The 26,132-nt window shown below is 39.4% G+C and overlaps 1 pseudogene; it reads right to left on the bottom strand.

The window, feature by feature from the left end:
- Positions 1 to 1,127: 1,127 nt before the first annotated feature.
- Positions 1,128 to 19,491, bottom strand: LOC108939139 (immunoglobulin-like and fibronectin type III domain-containing protein 1; annotated as a pseudogene).
- Between the last annotated feature and the right edge of the window lie 6,641 nt (positions 19,492 to 26,132).

Genomic DNA, 26,132 nt, shown 5'->3' with positions numbered 1-26,132 from the left:
CCTGTGTTGCCGGGTAGGCTCCGGTTCCCCGTGACCCCGTATGGGACGAGCGGTTCCGAAAATGTGTGTGTGTGAATCTCGGTAATGAAAGGCGTGCTGACTTTTGTTGCACGGGGTTCCTACTGTGGGGACTGTATGTTTAACATAGTAAATCTAAACTGTTAGTTTTTGCTTTTATGGAAGAGCAAATACCCTGCTTGTCAACTTAGACATAATGCAATTATTGAGAGATGATACAATTTTGAATCATTTGACATTTAAGTGATATTGTACAGGGGTGTACTCACTTCAGTTGTATACTGTTTATATACAACAATAAAGGGTGAATGTAGGAAGAATGCAGTCATATTTTAACTTGTATTATATAAGTCAAAGGATGTGTTTACATTTCTCTTCAAATAATTTCCTTGTACATATTATGATCACTGTCCTACATTTACATATCTTTAAAGAAATATACAATTAATTTAAAAATTACGCCAACCTCTTATTGGAGAGGCCCATAATTCTTCCCTCTCGAATGAAATAAAATGTGTTTGAAGTTGTTGGCTGTATTATTGTGATTAGAGCACATTTATAAAGAAAGAAAAAAAAGGTTTTACCCAAAAGGAAATATTCCAAGTCCACAATGCACTGCTGATGATGATTAATATCACATTCATTCCTTAAATGCCATGGGTGTTTTCTCCCCAGTTCAGGGTTAAGCAGGTTAACAAGACTTTTTTATGGCCATTTGAGTCATTGGCACTCAAAACCAGTTTGCTCTATATGGAAAGGGTGGCTCTGGCCCTTACCTGGTCCTGGATACGAATATATTGTTAGGTAGTACCATCTCCAAAGGAAACTGCACTCTATTGCAGCAGCATGCAATATACAACATCCATATACATACATGACAAACTACATACAGTGATGAAATAAAGACACAGATGCTCTGGGTATCTTCAAATATCCCCACATATGAAAATATCACATGTGTTTTTATGCAGGTCTTCATTAAATAAGTTAATGAATACACACGAAGAAAGCATTCGCTCCTTTGCAATTGAAAAAAATCAAAGGGATTCTAGTAAGTTAATGTTTTACAAATAAATTTAATGAAATCAAAACTAATCAACTTGACAGTGGCGCTGCTGCTTCATTCTGAAAGACAAAAAAGAAGGATTTGTTTAGCAGCATTCATCAAATGCCTGGCGATACATTCCGAAAGCCCCCAGCACTGCTCCCCCATTACCTTTGACGGTGAGCCTGGCGGAGCACTCAGCTCTCCCCGCTGCATTCTCGGCTGTCACTGTGTACATGCCAGCATCCCCAGGCCCCACCCTGAGGATGGCCATGGAACACACTCCACAGGTGTTGGAGATGTAGTAGTCAGCATCGCCGTGGAGGCTGACATCACCATGCTGCCAGGTGACACGTGGTGCTGGGTGGCCACCCACCGCACAGCTCATGCGGCACTCGTAACCTGGTTGAGCCACATGGTCCTTCAGTGGCACGAGGAAGGTAGGTACACTGCAGAGGCTACGGGCCCCACGCTTGCGCACGTTCACCATGAATTTGACTGCAGGGCATGAAACCACATGGACACAATGTCACTCTTAATGACAGAGATTGTTTGCTCAACTAGAAAGCTGCTGAACTATTGAGCAATTCTTCTTATTATTGTGATTGCTCATGATCCTACTACTTCTTCACTGAGAAGCGTGGGGTTTTATCCAGAGAAACTTTGATTTTGGACCTTCTCAAGGCTACCACAACAATGTTGCTCTTGATACCTGAACTGACAACTTTAAAAATAATGATTGTAATATTAATTTCTTTTAAATCCTTTTTGTCCTGCCTCACCTTGGTGTCCCTCAGCATACCGACAGACTCTTCCATCATTTCATATCATTCTTTGCCCTTTACATTAGCTGTACAGTAAGTCCTACTTATAAACATATGGGGAAATCTATTGCAAGTCAATTTGTTCATAAGTTGAAATGTAATGTAACTGTAAACAATGTGTAAAATTCAGGACTGCCAACAATCAACTGACTCATGTTAAAGGCACAGGCAACATTTGCCAGTTTCTCGCTCTGTTCAGCTTTGTTAATAATTTAGTATTTGCTTATTTTATTTTTCTTTGTTATAAAAACTAAATCAATGTCACAAATTCAAGTCCCACCTCCAGCAATAGTAACCTTGAGGAAGGTACTTACCCTAAATTTCTCTAGTAAAATTGTCTGATTGTATAAATGAATAAATAACTGAAAGTAACTTAACACTGTAAGTCACTTTGGAGAGAAGTGTCAATTGAATGAATAAATGTAATAACTGTAAGTATTAAGTGTATGGTCATATATCCTCTCTGCTTTTCTCTCCCCACAATACATCTGCTGAATATATGACACGACACACCTCTGTAAGACAATACAAGAATATAAAAAAACTAGGGGCAGAAGATGCAATGCTCTGCACCTTTCTTCCTGGTTGTCACCCAAGCCAGCGACTCAGAGGGTGCAGAAAGCCCAATGTCATTTTTGGCATAAACACGGAACTGGTACTCATGCCCGGGTATGAGGCTGCAGACTGTGAACTTGTTGTTAAAGAGGCCGTCGGCCACTGTGTGCCATGTCCCCTTGCTGGAGTCCCACTTGGACACCATGTAGTGGAGACGGTCATCATGCTTCTCATCTGGGGACGGCTCCCAGGTTACAGTCACAGTGCCCGGCACATTCTCCTCTAGATCCACAGGGCCGGGTGGCTTGGGATCATCTAGAGTGAGAGTGAATGAAAGAAATAGAGATAAAGAGTTACTTTACATTAATGGAGTTCCAGCAGTGGCAAATTGAAGGGCTGAATGCCATCTTTTGGTTAAAAAGGAATTTCATTATAGAGTTTCTCTTCAAATTCATTTATATTAGATTCATTGTAAATGAAACTGCCTTGAGCTCTCTACTTTCATTTTGTAATACAATGAAAAAGTGAAAACAAATGCAACGCGAACTGCATTAAAATCCGAGAACTGACGTACACAAAAGTTTCTGATGGAATACTGAAACGGTTTCAGTGAATATCAATTCATCAGAGCAAAAATCCTGTATCTACTCTTAATATTTAGTGTAAATGGATTTATAAGTAGAGTGTCATAGTTGTACTGCTACCTCACTGCACCCAGGTGGTGTGAGAGAATGTGGGTTCCATCCCTGTTCAGTTCAGGGGGAGTTTTGATGTCCTTTGCATGGTTGTTCTCTGAGCGCTGTGGTTTCCTCATACAGCCCAAACACATGCAGTTCAGATCTATGACACTAAGTTGTCTGTCATGAGTGTGTGTATGTGTGCCTACCCTGCTATGCACTGGTGTCCTCGGTAGGGTCCAGGCTGCAGTGCACTGCATCCCTGCTCAGGACAAACAGTTACTGAAAGTGGATGGATGGATGGATTTCTTGTTCAGGTTGATCTCCAGTCTTTTCACCTTCAGCTTTTTTACTTGCTTTGGGATAGTGATGTGGCCCAATTCCATCACAGAAACTGGTACAATAGTGGTTCGAGCTGTAGCTCATGGAGCAAGAGCTTGCAGGTTCAATCCCCCCTCTGGCTGTAGTATCCTTGAACAAGGCACTTATCCTTAAATTACCCAGCTGTATAAACAGGTAATTAACTGTAGGTAGACTAGCATTGTAAGTTGCTTTGGATAAAAGCATCTCTTTTTCTTGATGAGAAAAACATCAGCTAAATGAATAAATGTGATGTAAGGTGCTATGATATGAAAATCTGAGACGAAACTAGGAAAAGAGCTGTTTTACAGTTCCTGAACATATTTAACAAATTTCAATAAATTACTTCATGTGAGGCATGAAAAATGGAGAAAAAAAAGAAACTCAAGTAAGTATGCCTAGATGTAATACTTCATTATTACGGAACCCCCTTTAGTTCAGTTTTAGCATTACTTCAGATCATTTAATGAATCATCAGATCTTTGAGAGCTCAATCAAAACTGCAGGGCCTAGAAGCAGTTTTAAAATATGCCAAACAAATCCTTCTTTCAGCTTTGTCACTCACTGTATAAAAAAGCCTGGGGTTACCTGTGATTCGGATCTCTGTGCTGAATGTCTCCTGGCCAACCAGGTTCTTGATGGTAACAGTGTAGACCCCTGTATCAGAATATTTGGAGGTTGGAATCAGTAGTTGTGAAGCACCATCAGCAGTGCTGATGGTAACTCGCTTGGACACAGGGACATTATCCTTCAGCCAAATGACATCTGGCAATGGGGAAGCCTGTGGCCAAGAGTAAATTGCTCAGCTCAATCAGCCAGTTACTTGTCAACAATTTAGGCTCTTTAATTTGTTGAGGAAAAAAAATAGATTTCATCTCTTACGTCAAAGTTAACGCTGACTCTCACAGAATTTCCAGCCTTTACTGCCATAAATGTCTTCATGTTAGCTGTGATGAATTTCGGCCTCACTGAAAAGTGAACAAAAAAATTATTATGAAACCCCATTGTTCATGCAAAGTGGCCGAACATTAACTGCACAAAACTAATAGTTAAATTTATACATACTGGAGGGAAAAAATCTTTAGAATAATGTAGAAAGAAGACGGCAAAATAGCCAAAGGAAAAAAAAGACTGAATTTCATCAAATTCATATGGGAAGGTGAGAGAGCTATGTGAAGAGGATACATGAAAGGAGCCAAAGTGGACCAGGAAAATATGTGGAAATAATGTAATCATGCAAAAAGGCTGTGGGGACACATTAACCTTCTTTACCAACCTGGAGGAGGCATGGCCTTGGTGCAGATGTCCAGCCCATGGGGCTCTCCTTCACCCGCCTCATTGGTGGCAATCACCCTCACCCAGTACATGTTCATAGAGTTCAGACCCTTTACCACAAAGGAGGTCATAGTGATGGGATTGCTGTTATAGCGCTCCCAGCTGGAGCTTTCCACTGACCGAACCTCTACAAAGTAGCCGTTGGCCTCATCTTGAAACCCCTCTTCCACGGCTGGCTTACTCCAGGTCAGTGACAGGGTGGTGGAGGTGAAGTCTGTTACCCTCAGGTCCCTGACCTTCCCAGGGAGCGCTGTCATGATAAAGGTTGGGTAACAGTGTTTTAGAGCAAGGTCAAGCATGGTATTGTGATTAAGGACATGCAGTTTTAATCTGGAGGTTGCTTAAGTCTCAAACTTAGTTTTGCATTGCTTTCCTTCTGCAAGATGATTGCAGTGATTTCCCCCATTGTAATGGGAAAATAACTGGTTTGAATTAATGATAACTTTAGATTACTGACTATAAATCTTTCAAGGTGTTTTTGTTATATTTAATTCAAAGATTTCTACAGAACTTAACTGGCAAACAAAGTATTAAATTGTAATTAACAATATATCAATATTATTAATATAATAAATAATAATAATGTTTTTAAAATGTAATACAAGTTGAAAATACCCAGAAGCAGACAAATATTGGACATATTCATTATATGCATTAGCCAAGCTGTTATTGATAATGGATGGATGCATGGAAAAAGTTAGCCCTGTGGGCTTTGTCATACTTTGGAATCCATCATGTATTGCCATTGGTCAGTTTCATACTTCTGGATTATATAATCATGATCTCAAAGAGCATTTAGATGTCACTAGCTGAACCGGGTACTCACTCTTGGGGTCTCTCGCACACACAAATTCAGATGGCACACTTGGTTCGCCAGGCCCTGATACGCTAACCGCCACCACACGGAATTCATACTCCATCCCAGCTATGATGTCTTTCACAGCATATTTTCTGTCTGGGGTGAAAAAAGACAACAGAACCTGCTGCATTATCCATTTTCAGTCTGTGCTGCATCAAAGATTTGTATGAAAAAAATAAACAAATATATATGTATATGTGTATACAGTATGTAACGTTTTATATGAGAGTCAGAATTAAATATTTCATAGGTTCACCACTTAAGAAGTACATTTGTTCTAGTTTTCCATTTCTGTCTTCTGAATATGAAAAGCAGAAAACAAACAATACAAGGCAAATAGTAACATTTTACTAAATCCTCCGCAATTTTAATGGAACAAGTAGACAATAGACTTATAAAACTGATCAGTTCTTAAAAATGAAATCAAAATTTTGATTACTTTATGGTTTTCTTACTTTTTTTAGGAATTTCACATGCTTTTACTTTCTTCAATTAGCTCTGGCTATTTATTAAGAATTTCTCTTAGTGGGACACCGAAAAAGTTCCTCCCTGTCCTTCAGCACCACTGATCTGTACCTTGATGGATCCCCCTTGTACCTTTAATAGGCTCCTCCACTGGATTCACCGGGATCCACAAGTTGCTGCCTTTCCTGCGCTTTTCCAGGTTGTAGCCCACAATGCAGGACCCCCCAGTGTTTGCAGGGACGGTCCACGACAGGTTAACGCAGTCTTTGAAAGCACTGACCACCTTGGGGGCATCTGGTGGACCTGGGAATGCTGAGGGATTGTAGATCGTTCACAACTGTCACAGTGAGACAATCGGATTTACCTTTTTGAGGAATGTGTACCATGCAGGTGATATGTTCCATTTTATAATCATTGTGTGCCTACTGCAGAATATTTCCATACAAGAAAATAGGGGGACATCTGGTAGTGAGGTGGTTAGAGCTGCTGCCTTTGGACCCACAGGTCACAGGTACTACACCTCCAGCTGTAGTACCCTTGGTACTTAAAGTTGCCCAGCTGTGTAAATGGATAACTAATTGTAAGTAGCTTAACATTGTAAATCGCTTTGGAGAGAAGCATCAGCCAAATGAATAAATGTAAGTCTGTGATGCTTACTAACTGAGCAGCAGTCTAATTGTTCTTAGGTATAAATCTGGAAAGATCAAGAGAAATGAATGCTAAAGCGAAACTGAGCTGGTGTAAATTATTATTGGTATAATTTGTTGTTCAGCTGTAATTTCTGCAATATTTCCAGACTTGGACATGGGATAAACCATGAGAAACCTGCAGAAACTACATTCTAGAGATACTGTGAGCTGGTGTGGGCTAAGTTACCACATCATCAGTTGCGCAAACTGAATAGTTGATTTAAGTATTCATAACAGAAGAACTTGAGTGCCATCAAGAAGTACCAATAGAAGTACTCAAATAGAAACCTGCTTGTATGTTCTCACTCACCCTTTGTCCCAGCCATGAGGTCATCTGTCTCCGTCACCTCACTTTCACCCTCCTCGTTCACCGCTCGGATGCGGTACCGGTACTTTTTGCCATGATCCACATCTGTGTCCCTGTAGATTGGCACGGTAACCATGCTCCCCAGCTTCTTCCAAGTGTTGCGGCCCACCTGCTGTCGCTCCAGCACATAGCCTTTCAGCGGGGATCCTCCATCATCCTTTGGAGGTTTCCACTTGATTTCGATGCAGGAGGCAGAGTTCTCAAGAACCTCGATAGGACCCTGTGGATTGGTGGGCTTGTCTGTCGAAAGCGCAGAGCTCTGTTTGAACATCCTGCAGGTTTGGCACCCTGCCTCTGAACTGAACTTCAATTTTTTTTCCCTGAATAGATTTTCAGTTGTGTTAAATGAACCCCCTATTTGCCAAAGAGCTTCGGAAAGCGTGTGCTGTGATGCTAAAGGCATTACTAAAGGAACGTTTCCACCCAGAAACATCACAAAGCTGAGAAATAAAAGTTTTCCTCCACTGCAAAGAAAATCCCCAAACACGGAGAAGCGCGACGGTGGTCTCACATGTAACTGTACTGTCCAACATGCATCTGTCACAGCAATAAGAAGCTGCCAGTTGAAAAGTTCAATCTTCCTTCATTTTTTTAAAAATACAGTTGTATTGTTTTTTTTTTTTCAGATGGTATACACAAACAAAATATTTAAACCAACAAAAAATATAGTATAAGAAATATACGGGACAGGGGATTTCTAATGTTCGAATGACAATGTACTCTCTCACGTGCAAATTATTTGAAAATTTTATGTAAAGGCCTCAACGAACAGTGAAAAGAAATAGAAGAAAAAAGTTTTATTTAAAACTCTTTCTCTGATCTCAGTCTTCGCACTGAGACACTGATTTTGAGCTGAAATTGGACTTTTTAAGAGCTTAGGTAACTCACACTTCGATTATTAGTGAGTGGGACAACCTTGCGATTTTTCAATAGCAGAATTTAAAAGGTTTGAGAAAATTCCTTAAACCTCATCAAACACTGACTGCACCTCACATGTGATGAGGAGAAGTAAAAGGAATCCATGTGATCTTTGCTCCAAATTTTCAATCTAATCCACTAAACAGAAAATTTACCCAGATTATTGCATCATTCACTTTTACTTTTCACACTGAGCCATAACCTCCCACTATCGTCTGCCCAGTAGCCAACTTTGTGTAATAACAAGGCTGACATCTCTTGCCGTCTGTGCTTTGACTGATGAGTGGATTAACATTTGACAGGAATAGATGACATCATTTCTTCAGCTCACCAAGGACGATGAGTCTTGAGATGGCTTCAACAACAGAGCACTCGTTCTTCACCCTGAGCTTGATCTCGCCACCATCCTTGCGCTGACACTTGTTGAGATGCAGACAGCTCTGGTTGGGTGTTTTCTCCAGCTGGACATTGGGTTCATCCAAAAGCTCTTCACCATCCCTGTACCACTGCACTCTTTTCAAGTCCTGGCCTGAAAAGGGAATCCTGAAGGTGGCACTCTGGCCAGCTTTTATCACAATGGGCTGCAGGAACCTGTCCAGGTCATTGGGGTTAAACTTTGGAGGATCTAGAGTAAGGAATGAAGATGTTTAATTTAACTTACAGATGTGTGCAAATGAACCTTTAGGAAGCTACAACGAAATGGGACCAGCTCTACAGAACAGGTACCTTCATTATAGGCAGAAATTCCAAATCAGCTCAGGGCTGTTCTCATGTCCTTGAAAAATGTATGTAAAATTTCCAATGAAGTCTCAAGCTAAAAAAGGGACATTGTTCACACCAATTAGGACATGCTAATACCCTGTGATTCTGGAACCTATCAAGCATAGTAATTAGCTCAAGAAAGAAATTAATTACTCTGGGAATATGGAGATGAATAAATGGCCCACAGCTGAATTGGTCATAAAATGTAAGCTACTCTTGCCATGGGAACTATAATATTCATTGATTGCTTTAGTCTATTTTCTTCTACACTTAAATATGTATGCAGTATGCAAGGTACTTCCATACAACCATAATCAGGTTTGAAGGGAAAAAAAAAGCCTTCCAGTCAGTTATGTCTTTTCATCCAACGGGGAAAATGTAATTTGCATTATGAATATAACATCTGTTCACACCTTGTACAGTGACCAGTGCTTCAGCTGTACACCCGTCACCCTCAAAGCGATACATCCCAGCATGCACTTCCTGGCAGCTGCTGATTCTTAATGTATGGAGGGCTCCGTCTTTTGAGATTGTCATTGTATCTGTAGAAGACAGCTGATCAGGGACACAGAGCACAAAGAATAGTGAAATGCTTAGCATTTGAAATTCACATTTTCTGTCTGCACATTTGCTTCTCAAAAAAGAAAAAAAGAAAAAAAATGTCCCTTTTCACCCACATGACTGCGGCAGTGTTGTCTACCTGTTTCCCATCTTTGTACCAGATCCCATCGTACTTCGGACTGCTCAGCTTACAGGTCAGTTCTGCAGGCTGCCCTGTGGAGATGTTCACGTCGGATAGTCCACAAGAGATGCGAACTCCCGGCTCTGAAGTTTATAACAGGGGCAAAGTTTGTTATTATCTTTTTAGCAAATTGTCACACAGCAACTGTTGGTGGAAACCTGCAGGTATTCGCACCAGCATCGAAAGAGAATATTTACCAATTTGTTATTCGGTTCACTTCAGTTTAATTTATTTTGTATAGCGTCTTTCATATTGCGTATGTTGAAAACACTGAGAAACGCGCAAAATGGATACAGGAAGACATATGTAACGTAATGCAAAGGTACTGATCATTATAATACATTTTTGTCTTCATTTTTTAAAATGAAATTACTACTGATTGCCACAGACTGAGGGAAACTACTGTATGTCTCCTAGAATTGAATTTAACAGGAATGAATAATGAACAAGCGTTCTGGGAAATAAGACTGAAGAACATATGAAAGCAGTCTTGCTCTGCCATTAATCTTGGTTTACATTACACTTATTCATTTACTGACACTTCTCCAAAGCATCTTACATTTTTAAGGTTCTTACAATTATTTACCTATTAATACAGTTGGGTAATTTTATTGAAGCAATTTAGGGTAAGTACCTTGTTCGAGGCTACTACAGCTGAAGGTCAGGCTCAAACATGCAACCCTTGGGTCCAAAGACAGCAGCTCTTAACCACTACGTTACCAACTGTGTAAACTTTAACTTAACAGTGCTGTTTTCCTGTTGCTCTCAATTTTTTAGACATTGAAACACTTCCAGGGGGTGCAGTGGTGCAGTGGGTTGGACCGGGTCCTGCTCTCCGGTGGGTCTGGGGTTTGAGTCCCGCTTGGGGTGCCTTGTGACGGACTGGCGTCCCGTCCTGGGTGTGTCCCCTCCCCCTCCGGCCTTATGCCCTGTGTTACCGGGTAGGCTCTGGTTCCCCGCGACCCCGTGTGGGACAAGCGGTTCTGAAAATGTGTGTGTGTGTGAAACACTTCCAGAAGACAATAAACAATTACATATTTCCACACAGTAAATATTTACACATTTTCCATAGTAATGTGCTTTTACTCAGTGGAATCAACATTCTCGGATACTGTCATCAAGTTATCGTATCATTGCATGAGTAAGATCCGGTTGCTGTGCCTTATCATAATAAGATACCCAGTTGGGCCAGCTGGTAGTGTAGTGGTTAGAGTTGCTGCTTTTGGACCCAAAGGGTGCAGGTTTGCTCTCCATCTCTGACAGTAGTACCCTTGAGCAACATCCATATCATAAATTGCCCAGCTATGTAAATAATTGTAACCTTAACACTGTAAGTTGCTTTGGAGAAAAGCATTAGCTGAAGGAATACATGTAAATCCAGAAAGAATTTCTTTATTTTTCTTGACATGTACATGTTAAAATGTTAATGATAGGAAACTGTTGAACAATTATTAAGGGAAGTTTAGCATCACAAATCTACCTGCACTGAATGTCTTTGGACTGTGGGAGGAACACAGACAAGGGTAGAACATGCAAACTCCACACAAACTGACAAGGGACACAACCTGTGCTCTTTCACACCACCTAGGTGCTGTGAGGTGGCAGCACTACCTGCTGTGCCACTTTGCCATCCATACAAAAATATAGTTTTCCAAAAAAAAAAAGAATCAAAACATATAACCTTGCTGGTCCAAGCATACGAGATTCATCCCCCTCTTCTAATGTTATTTATCAGTCTTGAGTTAATTTACTTCTAAATGTTAATGTCTTTCTTACCAGGTGTTGTGAATGGCTGGACAAGGGACTGGCCCCTGTTCCCCTCATGATCAATATATCCTGCTTGGCTTAATTTTACCACTGGCTCAATTTCCTCATTATTATTTTGTCCTGGGGGGTGCGGTGGCGCAGTGGGTTGGACCACGGTCCTGCTGTCCGGTGGGTCTGGGGTTCGAGTCCTGCTTGGGGTGCCTTGTGACGGACTGGCGTCCTGTCCTGGGTGTGTCCCCTCCCCCTCCGGCCTTACGCCCTGTGTTACTGGGTAGGCTCCAGTTCCCCGTGACCCCGTATGGGACAAGCGGTTCTGAAAATGTGTGTGTGTGTGTGTGTGTGTGTGTGTGTGTGTGTGTGTGTGTGTGTGTGTGTGTGTGTGTGTGTATTTTGTCCTGTAAGTAACAGTCATGAATAACATAAACATACAGCAGTTGCCGGAGACGTTACTGTAGGAACTAATATCGCAGAAGAAGCTTTCACTTGAACACCATGAAACTAAAGGTAAGTTTAAGTAAGTAGTTTTTACCTATGCTTGTGTCCGCAATCAGTAGGCTGTCTCTAGCGCTGTCCTTGTTGCTGTTGTCAGCAAGGTCTTTTCCACAACTATTACTTCTTTTTCCAGCACCTATTCCAGGAATTGTTCTGGCACCTCCTAGCCTGTCATTTCCTGATCCATTCATTTCAGATACATCACTTTTTACTACTATTACTCCTGATCCAACTCTCTCTGATTCAAAATCTTCAGATCCAACATCTCCTAGTCCAGGAATTTCTGATCTAGAATCTTTACATTCACCGTCTGGTCTGGAAACTCCAGTTTCCAAACCTATGTATTGATTATTTCTAGGCTGATCATTATCAGATCCTGCACCTTTAGATTCGGAACCTTCAGGTCCAACTCCCTTTGATCCAGGTCTTGCAAATCCAACACTTTCAGATCCAATAAATGCAGATCTAATTGTTTGAAATCTGTCTTTAGATTCAACACTTGTAATTTCAAAATCTTTAAATTCTTCAACTTCAGGTTTAGCATCTTTTGGTCCAACCCCACCAGATCCTATGTTGTGTGACCAATACTTTTTCTCATTTGAATCAGATTGAATTTGAAAGGACTGTCTACAAACAGGTAGAGAGGCATTTGACAGGTGCCGGTTCCATCCATCCCTCCCTCCATAAATGGGTGTAATTGTCTCCTCTTTCACCTCTTTTCTTTTGTCCCCTGCTTCAGGCATCTCCTCCTTCTCCTTCTGAAAATTGGCCTGCTGTTTTTTGGCCACAGCCTCTAGGTTCACTTCAGCACTACCTGCCTGTGTGGTCTTCCTCACCTTCTTCTTCCCATACATGCTGGGGTCTATGCCAGCTGTGCCAAAAAGGGCAGCAGGGAGACAGGAGTTTTACAGTGATGGGTACCATGATATACCATGGGTAGCTGAACAAAATGTGATGTGCTATAATGTTTCTTGTTAGTCACACTTTTGAATCCGTACACTTATATTCAGCTCAGATTTTCTCTCCCTGATTATTGATTAAGATAAACGTTTTTCATTTTGTGATTTTTAAATTCAGATGGGACTGCCTGTAATGCTCAAGTTTTGAGATACTCTTACAGCTCTGGATGCCACAATATCTAAGTCACATTTTTATCAGTTTACGTGGACACATGAAGACTGTGAATCTGTTTCAGATAAAAGAGACACACAGCACCTTCAGTAAGTCTTACCCTCCACTAAAAGCCAAGCACTGCAGGTCTTGATGCCAGCCACAACTGAGTAGATGCCCTTATCCAATGACAGGCAGTTCTTCACTACTAACTGGTGGGTCAGATTATCCTGAGACACAGTAATTCTGTACTTCTCTCCATTTTCCAAGATGGTATTTTTGCCCATCCATATGACCTTGGGCAAGGGGTGGGATAAAACACACTGAAAGACTGCATCTTCTCCCTCTTTGGCCTTAACCTCCTGGATTCTGATAACAAAGTCAACTGGAAGGACTGGAGCATGAGGATTAAGGGAAATTGGCAAGAAAAAAGACATGCAATCATAAATTTCTAAGAATTAAAAAGACAGCAATGTGAATTGTTTGAAACAGTCGCATGAAGTTAAAGGGCTGGAGATGCCTGCTAATAGCCCTGCTTAAATAATTAGGTAATAAGTCATCCTTTGAGGCATTGTATTGTGGTGCATTAGTTTTATTAAAAAATTATTATAGGCTACATGACCTTACTTTTGAACTCAGTGGAGAAGACGTTGACTTCTTCAGCATCAGCCTGGTACAATCCTACATCCTCTGGCCGGAGATCATCGATTGTAAAGACTAGGTTCTTGTCCACTTGCTCCAGATTGTGCTTCATGTCCATGTCTTCACTGTAGGGGATCATGACATCATCCTGCACAATTTCTTTAAATTAATTTTTAAACAGTTGAAAAAATACACAGCAGCATCCACATTGTGCAGCACGGGAAATAAAATTCAATTCAACACATGTATTAAAGGCAGGCGATTAGAACAATTATAAGCTGTATATCACTGTGCTTAGAAATATGAAAAAAGACAGAGAACACATCAGTATATGCAGCTTTGGACCCTCTGGAGCGTATCACACACACCTCAACTTCTAAAGGAAAATCATGCTAGTAGGGTCTTTAAGCACCAGGGCAAACTCAAAGGATGCAGTGCCATCACCCTTAACTTCAATCTGTCTGAGGTTACTGATGGAATCAGTGTACTGGGGTGTGAGATGAACAGGGGACATGGAGACAGGCATGAACAGTGGTATAAGAGAAGAAGACACAATGAAAAATGGACATTAAGTAAGAAAGTGATGAAACTTTGGGGACGTGATTATATGATGACTTCACATTAAATATTAAGCACAAGAATTTTATTAATTTAATTTTCAATTATCGACCTTCAAGAAATACACTTTATGCTACCATAATGCCACATACTAAAGGTTGGGTATGGAAGAAGGTGCAATGCCAAAAATACAAATTGTGATGCTTGGAGCAATAACAATGGAAAGAATATTGACGAGAAAGTTGTATTTCAGCAAACTATATTCAATCCACTCCATCAATATTGTTTTACAAATTTATTTTGTGTCTGAATAATCTAAAATTATTCAGAATCTGTGTATGATAATTATCATAAAATTACAGTTAATATAAGTTATTATTTAAGGACGTCTGCGGTTTTGCCTGGTAGTGATTTAATTGAACAGGTTTTCCTGGCAAAAGTTTAGTAAGGGAATGAATTAGGAAAATAAATGAGTTTGTGGTAAATAACAGTAAATGCAGATGAAACACCATTGTTTATCAAGAAAGCCCCATACACTTTCCAATCTCCACTGTTAGCATTTCTCAGCGACAGTATCCCTCAAAATACCCAGGATAATTTTTACATCTGTATTAGATACTTTCAAAGTAAAGAATTTTATCTTGGGTACTTCCGAGTCAGTAGAAGGCTCCTACCACAGTGGGGAAACTCAACAACAGTTTGCAATTTAATACCTTTCATGGCATAAAAGAAAATAAATAAATAAGAGCATAAATAAGTAAATACATAAGTGAATAAAATTACATTTGTCCAGTTTTGTACGACTGCGTATTCAAAAGATCAGTTAGGAATAAGAACTTTACTCAAGAGTACTGAAGCAGGACACTTTCTGAGAATTGAATATTAAGGTGTTTTCTTCTTGCCGTCCCCTAAGCAGCATTAATAATTGCCCCGTGACAATGAGACAAACTCTTCACTCAAAATATCGGTCACACTTAAACACAAAGCTATGCGATGCTCATTTTTTATTATTTCTTTCTTTTTTTTTTCTATAGAGATGTGTTGTTAAGGGTACAGTCCTAGCACCTTAGACTGTTCCTCCTCTCTGTGTCGCCTCATCTCTCCCAGCTTCCTGAGCATCCAGCGGAAGTCTGTCACACCATGTTCAGCACATATGCGCTCATAATCCTTCTTTTCTGCGCTGAGAAGAACCTCCCAGAACTTGTCATCAACTCCTGCCTGTTTCTTCTCCGGCTTCTCGCATACAGCCCTGGAGCGGGAGGGAGTGTGTGGCAGTATATTACCACTGTTACTGAGTGCTTTTTTGTATTTTTCAACATTCGGAGAGCGACTGGGGCAATATTGTAAATTATGCAGTATGACAACAAAGCTCAAACTGGAATGAACTGAACAAAAGAGAGGAAGCGAGATGAGAAAACTTGATGCTTATTTGTGCAGTGAGTGTCACATCCTGCTGTGATTTGGCTTTCTCTGTGTACATTTCAAGAGCTAAGATAATAAACCACCAAAGGGGACGTATGCGTTGCTTCCTTATTATATAATATACCCCACCGAAGATTGCAATGCCCACGTACCGCTTTCGAAGCATTTTCCGAAATTCTGCCAGGTCGTTTGTAAGACCTAAGATGCGATAGACAAATAAACACTGTTTTATATTTCATACACAGCTACGATAGTTCCTCTTTCACTTTTTAAAGTTAAAAATGTTTTTGCCCATTCGAAAAGGACCTACCTCCGTCTTCCTTGCCCATTGTCTTGCATCTCCTAAATCCAACTGGAAGAAATGTGGGACATTTACTGATTCACGTGGACACCTAAGTCCTGAATCTCAACATCATTCTCAATGTTTTGGTACCCACACTTTATGTCTCTGAGACACATTTCAACATTTAGCACAGCATTGATGAATGCAAGCTTGTAGAGGCATTCAGAAAAAGTAAAGCGGTGAATAATGGACACAACCTGAAAGCTATAGTTGTCTATTTTTGTGGGTTTTGAACAAGTGCAGCTACCACCATCTCTACTGGAAAACACTGCTCGTGTTACAAGATCTCATTATCTTATGCTATGGAGCATTTGTGAGATGTGCAAAAAAATGATACCTCCCTTAACAGTCTACCCTACTTGCTGTAAGAATTACAAATAGTAGAGTATACAATATTTGTGCACTGATTTGTTTTTCCAAATATAATTTGTGTTATATTTCTTTTATCTATTATATAGTATAATATTGAGAAACCTGCTATGGCAGCAGAAAACAAAATTAAGTAAAAAATATAATAATAATAATAATAATAATAATAATGCATTTAATTCTGATCTAACTCGAAGGGATATGCTGTGTGCTTCTGACCATACAATACAAGGCTGCTCTGTTCAGTTCTGTTGTTTAGGGTTCTCACCTTCAATAACATTCAGGGTTGCGGTGCAAACAGCCTTTCCAAATTCATTAACAGCGAAGCATTTGTAGGTATCTGCATCCTCCCCACAGACTTTGTGGATCTGTAAAAGCAATAATTCATCAATTTTGTGTAGCAATGATCAAAATAAAATGATATCAACCAACTGATTTTGCTTTAGCTTTTTCATTTTGCTGTTCAGTTCTATATCGGTCTTGCTCATAAACATAATAATACACATTGGAATTACTACATTTTATAAACTGAGATAAACTAGTCTATGAGCATGGGATATTTTAATCTCTATTTTAATCTATAGTTAATATCCCATCTAGTATCAAAATGCAGTCAATGTTCCCAATCAAGAAAAGGAGTCAGCTATCAAAATATTGTTCCTTTAGTCAAAATACTACTACTACTGTTAATAATAATAATAATAATAATAATAATAATAATAACAGTGAAACTGAAAACAAAGTGCTTAGAGACGCAACGCACCTCCAGTATATATTCGCCTGTAATGGAATTGTATTTATTTTGGAATTTCTCCAGGTCGAGCATTTCACGTTTGGCTCTAGTCCACGTCACCTGTGGTTTAGGGTCCCCTGTCACGACAGCTTTGAAGAAGGCAAATTTCCCTGTAAATGAAGGCACAGACATGGCTCGTTTCTTTGAATATTTTTATAATTTTACTGACAGCTTTATACGATTATCATGGTGTGCCTGTTACTGGGTTGGAGTGTGTTTACCATTTTGTCCATCGGATATGAGTGGAAATGAATTTGACCAAATATCTTCTACAAGGACAAGCGTGCAGTGAGTGGATACCAGTCATATCCGGCAAGCTCGTGATTTCTGACCTTCCTGAATAGTCAAGGTGATGGGTTTGCGTATGAAGTCTGGGGTACTCTTTCCTTCAGGAAGCTCCTCCACAAACTGTGTAACTATGACTCCGGGAACCTTGGACTTCTTCCTGATGCTAACTATAGCAGTCGAAGCAGAAACAGTTAAGGGGCTCATCTGGGCTGCAAGCTGCTTGTTCATTTAACAGCATTTTCTTTGTTAAATAAATGATTAGATCCATGGTATACAGGAAAAAAAAAAAAAATCAAAAATGTAAAACTTTACCAGATAATGTTTGAAATGACAGTACATTTCTCAGTCCACTTATGAGCCTGTGCCGATGTAAATGTATACTTTATTATTTTACGTTTTTAATCCTTTGCAAATCTGTCTAAATTTTATCTGTGGACTATAATGGAAAAAAAAAATTATGCGATCAGATGGGTTTCTGATATATTTTATGTGTAAAAAGATTTAGTAAGTGTACATAATTCTGAAAAAAAAATAGTTGTGTAATATCAGAAAAAATAAATTTTGTTAAGTTTACCACGGTCCTTTTCATAATCCTATATATACAGATTTTTCCAAAAACTATAGTACATTAAATACACATGTGTAAAATAATAAATGAAAATAACACTACCATGCTTTACAAATAGTGTATGTATGTCTCCATAAGCGACACAGTGTGGGTGAAAAGAATAATTTCATAGGGCCATGGAATTTTTGAGGATTGCTGTCAAATTAATTTGTTATTAAAGCAAAAAAAAGGAAAAAGCTTCACACATATGACTGCATGGAATTGAGGTTTCCATGATGCATTTGCAAAGCAGCAGTTATATCCATTTCTCCAGCACTTAAGACCTTTTATTTCACATTAAATATAATTAGCGTGGCACCATCTGATTCCTGGGAAATCTGCTCCATTATAATAATAATGGACACCGTGCTCAACTCCAGTACACAGTGTTCATTTTAATTCTGTTGATGAAATCCCTACTGGGAGCAGAGAGCTGAGATAATGAAGGGCAGCACTCGTAAACATAAACAGCAAAGAATGTTGTGTACCAAAAACATCTGTGCGAAACACAATGTGCTTTGCAATACCCTGTGACTAGAGAGACATGGCCAGTCTGTGGGCTTCTGTTGCCCCTGCCTACCTTTTCTCTTGTTGGGCTTCCCTTGCTCAGGGCCTGGGGGGCAAACACATGGCAAGCACATAGAAGGAAGCAGGGCAGCAGAATGTTAATGTAGTTGAAAGTGCCGCTTAAACAGAATCTCTGCCCTAGGACAGCAGAGAAACATCGTAAACGTTTAACGTTTCATACAGAGAGAAGGCAGAAATAGGTAGTCTATCTATCTATCTATCTATCTATCTATCTATCTATTGTTGATGAGACAAAACTGCAATTAATAAAATAAAAGAGGACAAGCTTTCAGTTCTGCCTTAAACTGTTTTGAGTATAGGCAGGAGATAAAGCTTCGAATTTATGGATTATCATTTCTCTCCTGAGCATAATTCAAATTTGCTAAATTAAATAATTAAAAAAAAAACTGTTTAAATTATACACATCTTTTTCAGGATGGAACTTTACAGATAGGCTGTGTTCTGTGTGATAATGTGAAATTCCACTTGGTTGCAGCAGCGTACGATACACAACATGCATACACATGTGAAATGCGTTTACAATGTAAAACCCTTTGATCCTGATGTCACTGTAACATCTAACCTCACATAATTTCACATCTGTACATAGTTTTATTGTTGAATACTCTCCATTAATCGTCCTAAAAGAAATGGAGAGTAGGATACACATAATAATATAAAGAATAATCCAAAGCTCCGCTTACTGTTCATACTGATTATTTATATATATATATACAGTATATATAATCAATATATAATCAGTATATACACAGTATGTGTCATGTCAAAGGTGTGAGAGGTGAGGTCGTGGCCTATGCTGGGTCATGTTTATGATCTTTTCTGCTAATACAGAAGGACACTTGATACTTACCTTGCTCAGTTGCAAGCTCATCTGTGAGTTCTCCCTTTTTCCACATGTCGGCTGTTGTGGAGCTCTCTGCAGATTCACGTCTCTCGCTGCAGGTGAAAAACACAGAGAAAGGGAATGTGTGACACATGAGGTGATTCGACCTCCATCATTCCCCTCAGTTGCTCTGTAGTAAGGCCATATTTCTTCTGAGCTACATCAAACCTCATGAAGTCTGAGAAGAAGAGATAAATGTCTCACCATGAAGAGTAAAGTACATGCTTGCAATATCAACGGCGTCAGTGGGTTCAGTTACGGCCTGGGTAGACTCAAGCGTCCATATCAAGCGTCCATAAAAAAGTACAATACTTTGTAGCAATTGAACTCATTTCTAAATAGAAAACGTACTGCACAAATATGTTATACCATTATTGGATTATTAGTGTGCAATAAAACAGGACATCTGATGTGACTGCTGAGGCTCTGCTGTGATGCAATGCAAAGACTGGCCTCTAGATGTCAGTAGATGAACACAATAAAGACTGGAAAGACTTCATAATAAAACCAGCAGTAGAATTACAATAGGGAGGGGGTCACTTACAAATGCAATACTTAGTCAAAGGTGGAATAATTAATTTGTGCACCAATGAATCAGTTGTAACTGACCTAACACTGCCAGTGGAAAAGGAGAAAGATGTTAGTTAAATTACAATAACAAAAGTGTTGGACTGCTTGTTCGTTTCTAAACAGCAGCTAGCCAAAGGTCCAGAGCCCGTCTCGAACCACATACAGGACGTAGCTCTGGGAGAAACACAGGGCATGACAAACAGAGGTGTGTTGCAGCTCTGAGGAGCTCTCATAGCAGTAGAGAAAAACACCTTGCTGTGATGAAATCGGGACCCGTCACCAAGCCCCAGGTGGCTCGAGGCAGCGGCACATGGCCCCAGCCTGCTGGCCTCAGCTCAGCCTCAGGGTGCCGACTGCACGCCCCACTCCGGGAACTGACACAAACTCGAATAAACATCTGGACTTGTTGAGGATGACATTTCACCACAGGATGCGATGCATAAGTAATTTTTCTTGGCTGTCTTGATGTGCTTATCCGCAGGAGCACACAGGATGTAGTATTAAGTAAAATACCATCATTTAAAAATACATTTATTTTAGGGAGATGGTAAAATCTGTTACTTTTAGTAAGTAGTCTTGTCCAGAGCAATAGTTACTTAACTTTAGCATGAAATGCTTTAAAAATTTACATATTTTAACATGTGCATTTTAAATTAGATTTTTTTAAAAGGTGCATTTAATGTCCAATGTGTCCAAGAAAGTTTTTAAAAAAATGTTATTAGGTAAATATGGATCTGGATTAATTTTTTTCTTCCTGTCTTTTATAACATAATAACAGCACTAATAACCAAAGCTGTGCACTGGATACTGCAAGTGGTTATATACAAACAAAGAAATATTTAAATATGTATATGTCAAAGTGTGTATACATATGTACACACACGTGCACAAGCAACAAAACAAGCAACAACAACAACAACAACAACAATAATAATAATAATAATAATAATAATAGTAGTATCTTACCCGCTATTATCCAATGACTCAGACCTTCAGATGGTTTTTATCCCTACTTACATTTCTACGTTTTTCCCATATTATTCATACATTTTATAATCAAGTCTCTGCCATACACTACTGGACAGCTGTGTGCCATACTTTGGTTCACAAATAAGATAGAGGGACAGCTGGCAGGTGCCCAGACTGCAGTTCCCAGTCAGTACACTAGGGAAGCAGCCAGGCAAAGCACCTTGACCCACAGCAGTAGCTGGGAATTGTGACACGGATGCTTTTGAATCAGATGAGCTGTTTTGATATGCTCCACATGCTTCATCAATGGACAAAATCTGAGCGGAACCCAGCATACAAATGACACTTTGGACATTGACTGTAAGACTCCTTTCATGGAGCAACGCCTCCTTCAGAAGAGGCAGCAAGCTCCGCTTTTCCTTCTCCGTATTTGTTTACATCAAAAGGTTGACAGTTAAAATGGGCACAAAAAGTGCATAAATCAGTGCATGTCACATTGATGGTAATGGATGCTGACGCTGGTGCTTGTGGCTCATTCAAACATCAGTGAGTTGACCAAATTAGCTTCTCTTCTTGAGAGGATCTGAGCGGTTGTGAAAGCATGTTGTCCATGTTGGGTGATGTCTGGGGACACGCCAATGGAATCCAGAACTCTTGTCATGCTGACATATAAAGAGAATTATGTGATCTGTTGTTAAGAGCCACTTTTAACATTAAGATAAAGAATAAAGTAACAACAATAACAAACTTCAATGTTAATAAAAAAATTTTTCTTCTTCTTCTTCTTCTTCTTATTGTTATTATTATTATTATTATTATTATTATTATTATGAGATTTAATTATTATCCTCTGTTTCGTGTATATTAGAAATACTTCACTACATTCCTTTTTAAAAAAGAGAAGAACTGATGGTTAAACAACTAAATGGATAGATTTGTGTGGTCCTCATAAATAAATTAACATATTTTTCTGCCAGTAATTTAAGTGATGTTACTATGATAGGGGAGATACTATCTTTAATGTGAAAAACACTGTGAGAGACACTGAAGTCATTTTTGTTTTCAGCAATGTATTCACATTCATTAGCTGATGCATTTCTCCAAAGCAGACTTACAATTATTTACTCATTTATACAGCTGGGTAATTTGACTATAGCAATTCAGAGTAAGTACCTTGCTCAAGACTACTACAGCCAGAGGTGGGAATTAAACCTGCATCCTTTGGAGCCAAAGGTAACAGTTGTAACCACTTTGCTATAGGCTGTCACTGTGTTCAGCATGTATGAAGACATCCAGCTGAAAATGGGTTAGCTGAGCATTTTTTTTAACACCTGCACTTATTTCTTATGATTTTACCAAACCATCTACAATATTCATCATGCTTTGTATTGTTAAATGATGAAAACAATGGTCCTGACTGTCTCAATGTTCCAAAGTATTTGACAAAGGAGAGAATCCAACAATATACTTCCAGGACCCAAACATATCCATCGTGCAACTATTTACAAAAAAAAGGTTTATAGCCAACATCTGTCACAGCATATTAATAAAATTATTGATCCCTGAAAACAGTAAAAAAACAGATTGTTAGTATTAAAATTCCTCAATATATCCCTCCCTCACAATGACTAAGGGAAAAATCAGCAGTGTGATACTGTACACAAATTAAAAGGTTCATATAAAACATTTTGACACCAGAAAACCTTAACGGATTGGCAGGTAGCATTTCATGCTCATACAGAGTCTGGCGTACAAAGCTGAAGTTATTGGTGCAGGCAAAAACCATCTATGTTACCACACTCATCACGATTGCTGTGAGGTCATGTCTGTACTTATAAAAACTACACATTACGTATTAGCTGTCATAGGGAATTTGAAATTATTGGAGTTATTAAGTGTAAATCATTAAAAGCATATTGCAGCACCTCTTTTAATTACTGAGTGATATGAAATTACAAGGATGATGAAATCCTATGAAGCTGATCATATTTATTTATTTATTTATTTATTTATTTATTTATTTATTTTTATGATGTAAGATTTACGGTGAATGTTCCGCATGAAGAAGGATTAACAACTGATGAGCTACAGTATGCCTTCTGGTGGGCATTTCTATGGCCTTTGCCAATGCACATTATAATTAAGTTGTATATAATTTTTATTAAAGAACAATTTTAGAATTATTTGGATTTCTTTTGTATCGGGTGAGATCTTTTGACATGCTCACATATGTCACATTGCCAGAGGGTGGGAGAGTCGATGAGAAACTGTAATTATGACCAGTAAGTCTGGGGGGACCAGTGCCAAAAAAAGTTCCTTGCTATGATAACCAGGAAACTCAACAGTGCAAGACATGCAGTTCGCTTTGAGTAAAAACTTGTGCCAACCCCACGTATGACAACCTGTTGGATTTCAGTTCAGAGGGCTAGGATACTGCGTTGCCATCAGCTTATTTATCCATAAACTAGAAGGCCACTGACAATGGGCTCATGGGAATTGAGAGGAGACACCACCATGGACTACAAAAGCATACCCTCCATCCTCTGTGTCAGATCAGCTGAGCTCCCAACGGGGGTCCAACTGTGGCATCCTATAATGATGACCTTCTGTATCGTCCTCCTTTCCGCTTCTCCGTGAGCTTCCTCTTTCCTCTGTTGTGCTCCCCATTAGGCTGTTTCTACCTCAACCACATGGTGCCACTGCTCCTCTCGACTCCTTCCCATTAGCCCTTTGGCAGACACTGCAGCAGCCGACCCGGGAGTCCCATGTGTCCCTTAATCTAGGTTGTCAAGAGTACAACGGTACCACAGTAAGACACTTACCAGAAAAACCTAGACCCTTCATCATGCACTGTGACTAGTGTCAGGATTGCCTGAGGAGTTTTGCCAAGTTCCTCTTTGCAAAAAAAAAGGAAAAATTCAGCTCATCATGACTGAGATCAGCTGCTTGGGAGTTCGACTTTAGTTATATAACTTTCATCACACCATTGCCTGGTGACAATTACTCTGTACAGCATCTTAAGAAAATGTGCAAAATAAGTGTAACACGTGTGGCTCATTACCCTACTAATTATACTATATAACTTGTCAATTTAGAATAGTTTTGTACATTTATAGGATTCCTCAATGTATTATTATGTATGCATGTTATATAAGAAACAAGCTAAAATAATTAGATATTAAGCTCAAGACTTTCTGCAGTAAACAAAAATATGATCTCATTCTTTCTGGCTGTCAAAGAATAGCAAACATATTGTTTGCATTTTTTTTTTTCTGCAACATATACTGCAGTTTTGGTGCTGTTTTAGTACAAAAAAACATATTTGATTAAACAGCAGGTACAAATAAATCACCTATATGTGTAACTATAGGTAGAATGACAATAAAGTTGACTTTGATCAATTAAGTACAGTGCAATAAGGGTTAATCATAACCAATACAATAACGGTAATGTATTGGCAACCTTACTGTACATATTTTTCAGTGTCCAACAAAACGGATACAAATTCTGCAATTCGTATTGACCTCAGACTAGTCAAACACACATATATCCAACATGATTTACGGTGAATAAGTACCCAGTGAAAAAGACTGCAGAAAGTTTAGTCTAATGGTCTCTCTCTCACTTCCCAGTGTCACAAATAACTGGTGTGTGATTCTTTTCACATACTGCTCTTCATGTTTTACTGTAACTCCAAGACCTTGTACTGTGATTTCACATCACCTGGTCCTGAGTGTTATTCTTACCCAAGATCTGAGACTCAAAGGATGATACAACACAGAAGTATCACCACACAGACACACAACTGACAGTCAACTGTCTCTCTGTACACAAGTGGTCTGTTGAGGCCACCTGCAGAGAAAATAAAAACTAAGACACCGAATTGTTCCTTCCCTTACAAAGAAAGAAACAATACAGTGAAGAACAAGGGGTGAAATATTACCATCCATAGCTTCTTCTATTGGGATTCATAAAGGGTCCTTGGGACAATTTCTATGAACGCTCCTGAAGGAGAAACATATCATGAAGTTACAGTAATTACTTCCATTCTTTTTATCTAGTTTGGTTTTTCTGTTACATAATAACTAATAGAACATTTGCTCACAAAACTTTGTAAAATGGTACATAATATTCATTCTCTTGCCTTGTAGTTATAGTAATAAAAATTATTATTATTATTATTATTATTATTATTATTTCAGTTTATTAATAAACCACAAGACTTTAATGCGTTACAAGCAATATATGAATCCTTCCCATGACTCCTGAACTGTGGAAAATTGCGTTATTACATCCAATTCCAATAGCCGCTGTCCAGAGCAGGTTCGTGGTTCTGGAATTATTCAGATGTACGAAGCACCAGGGTCTCTGATCCAGCAACAGGAGAATGCAGGGTGAAATGTATAGGAAAAGGAGATTTCAAAGGGTAGGATGATAGCAGCTGCGGATGTCTAGAGTCACAGGGTCCTGGCTGGTTGTTCTCTCGTCACGGCAAAGTGGACGAAAGGACGACTTACCCGGCTCACGGTCTTTCTTGGTTCCAGTCTTGCTCTGTCCTCAGTTCAGAAACAGGGTGAAACACTGCCTTGTATATTTGCTCCGTAATAAATAATACATTCCTGGGTGGGCAGAGCGGGGGTGGTGAAGTTCACATGTGATTCTGCTCATGTTTAGACAGAGTTCTGGCCGAAGAAAGGCTTGCTTGGCATTTAAGCAAATGGCTACACTAGGGCTGCGGGTAGGGGACAATGTGGATGGACGTGGCTTAGATCAGGTTTCTCACATGGCTTAGTACACGTCGAGAACCTGGCACTTGTTCTTGGAACATTCGCAGACAGGCGAAGGATTAGTGCGCTTTTGATTAAATTTGGCAGTTTGTTTTTCCATGTGTCGGACCCCGAATTTCCTTGAGGCGTACTGGAATGAAATCACAGAGCCAGAAGAATGGCATCGTGCTTGTGGCCCTCCTCCCACCCCATCCCCTCACACATACCCATTGCCTGCTCCAGCAGTAAACAGCTGTGCTCTTTCACAGACATTGAAGATGTACAGTTATTGAGGTATCATGCAAAGGTAGACTTCTTCCCCTACGTTAAGTTACGAAAAAAAAAAAAA

This window comes from Scleropages formosus, chromosome 19, assembly GCF_900964775.1.
Source record: "Scleropages formosus chromosome 19, fSclFor1.1, whole genome shotgun sequence".
Taxonomy (NCBI): Eukaryota; Metazoa; Chordata; class Actinopteri; order Osteoglossiformes; family Osteoglossidae; genus Scleropages; species Scleropages formosus.
This window is presented reverse-complemented; position numbering and strand designations above follow the sequence as displayed.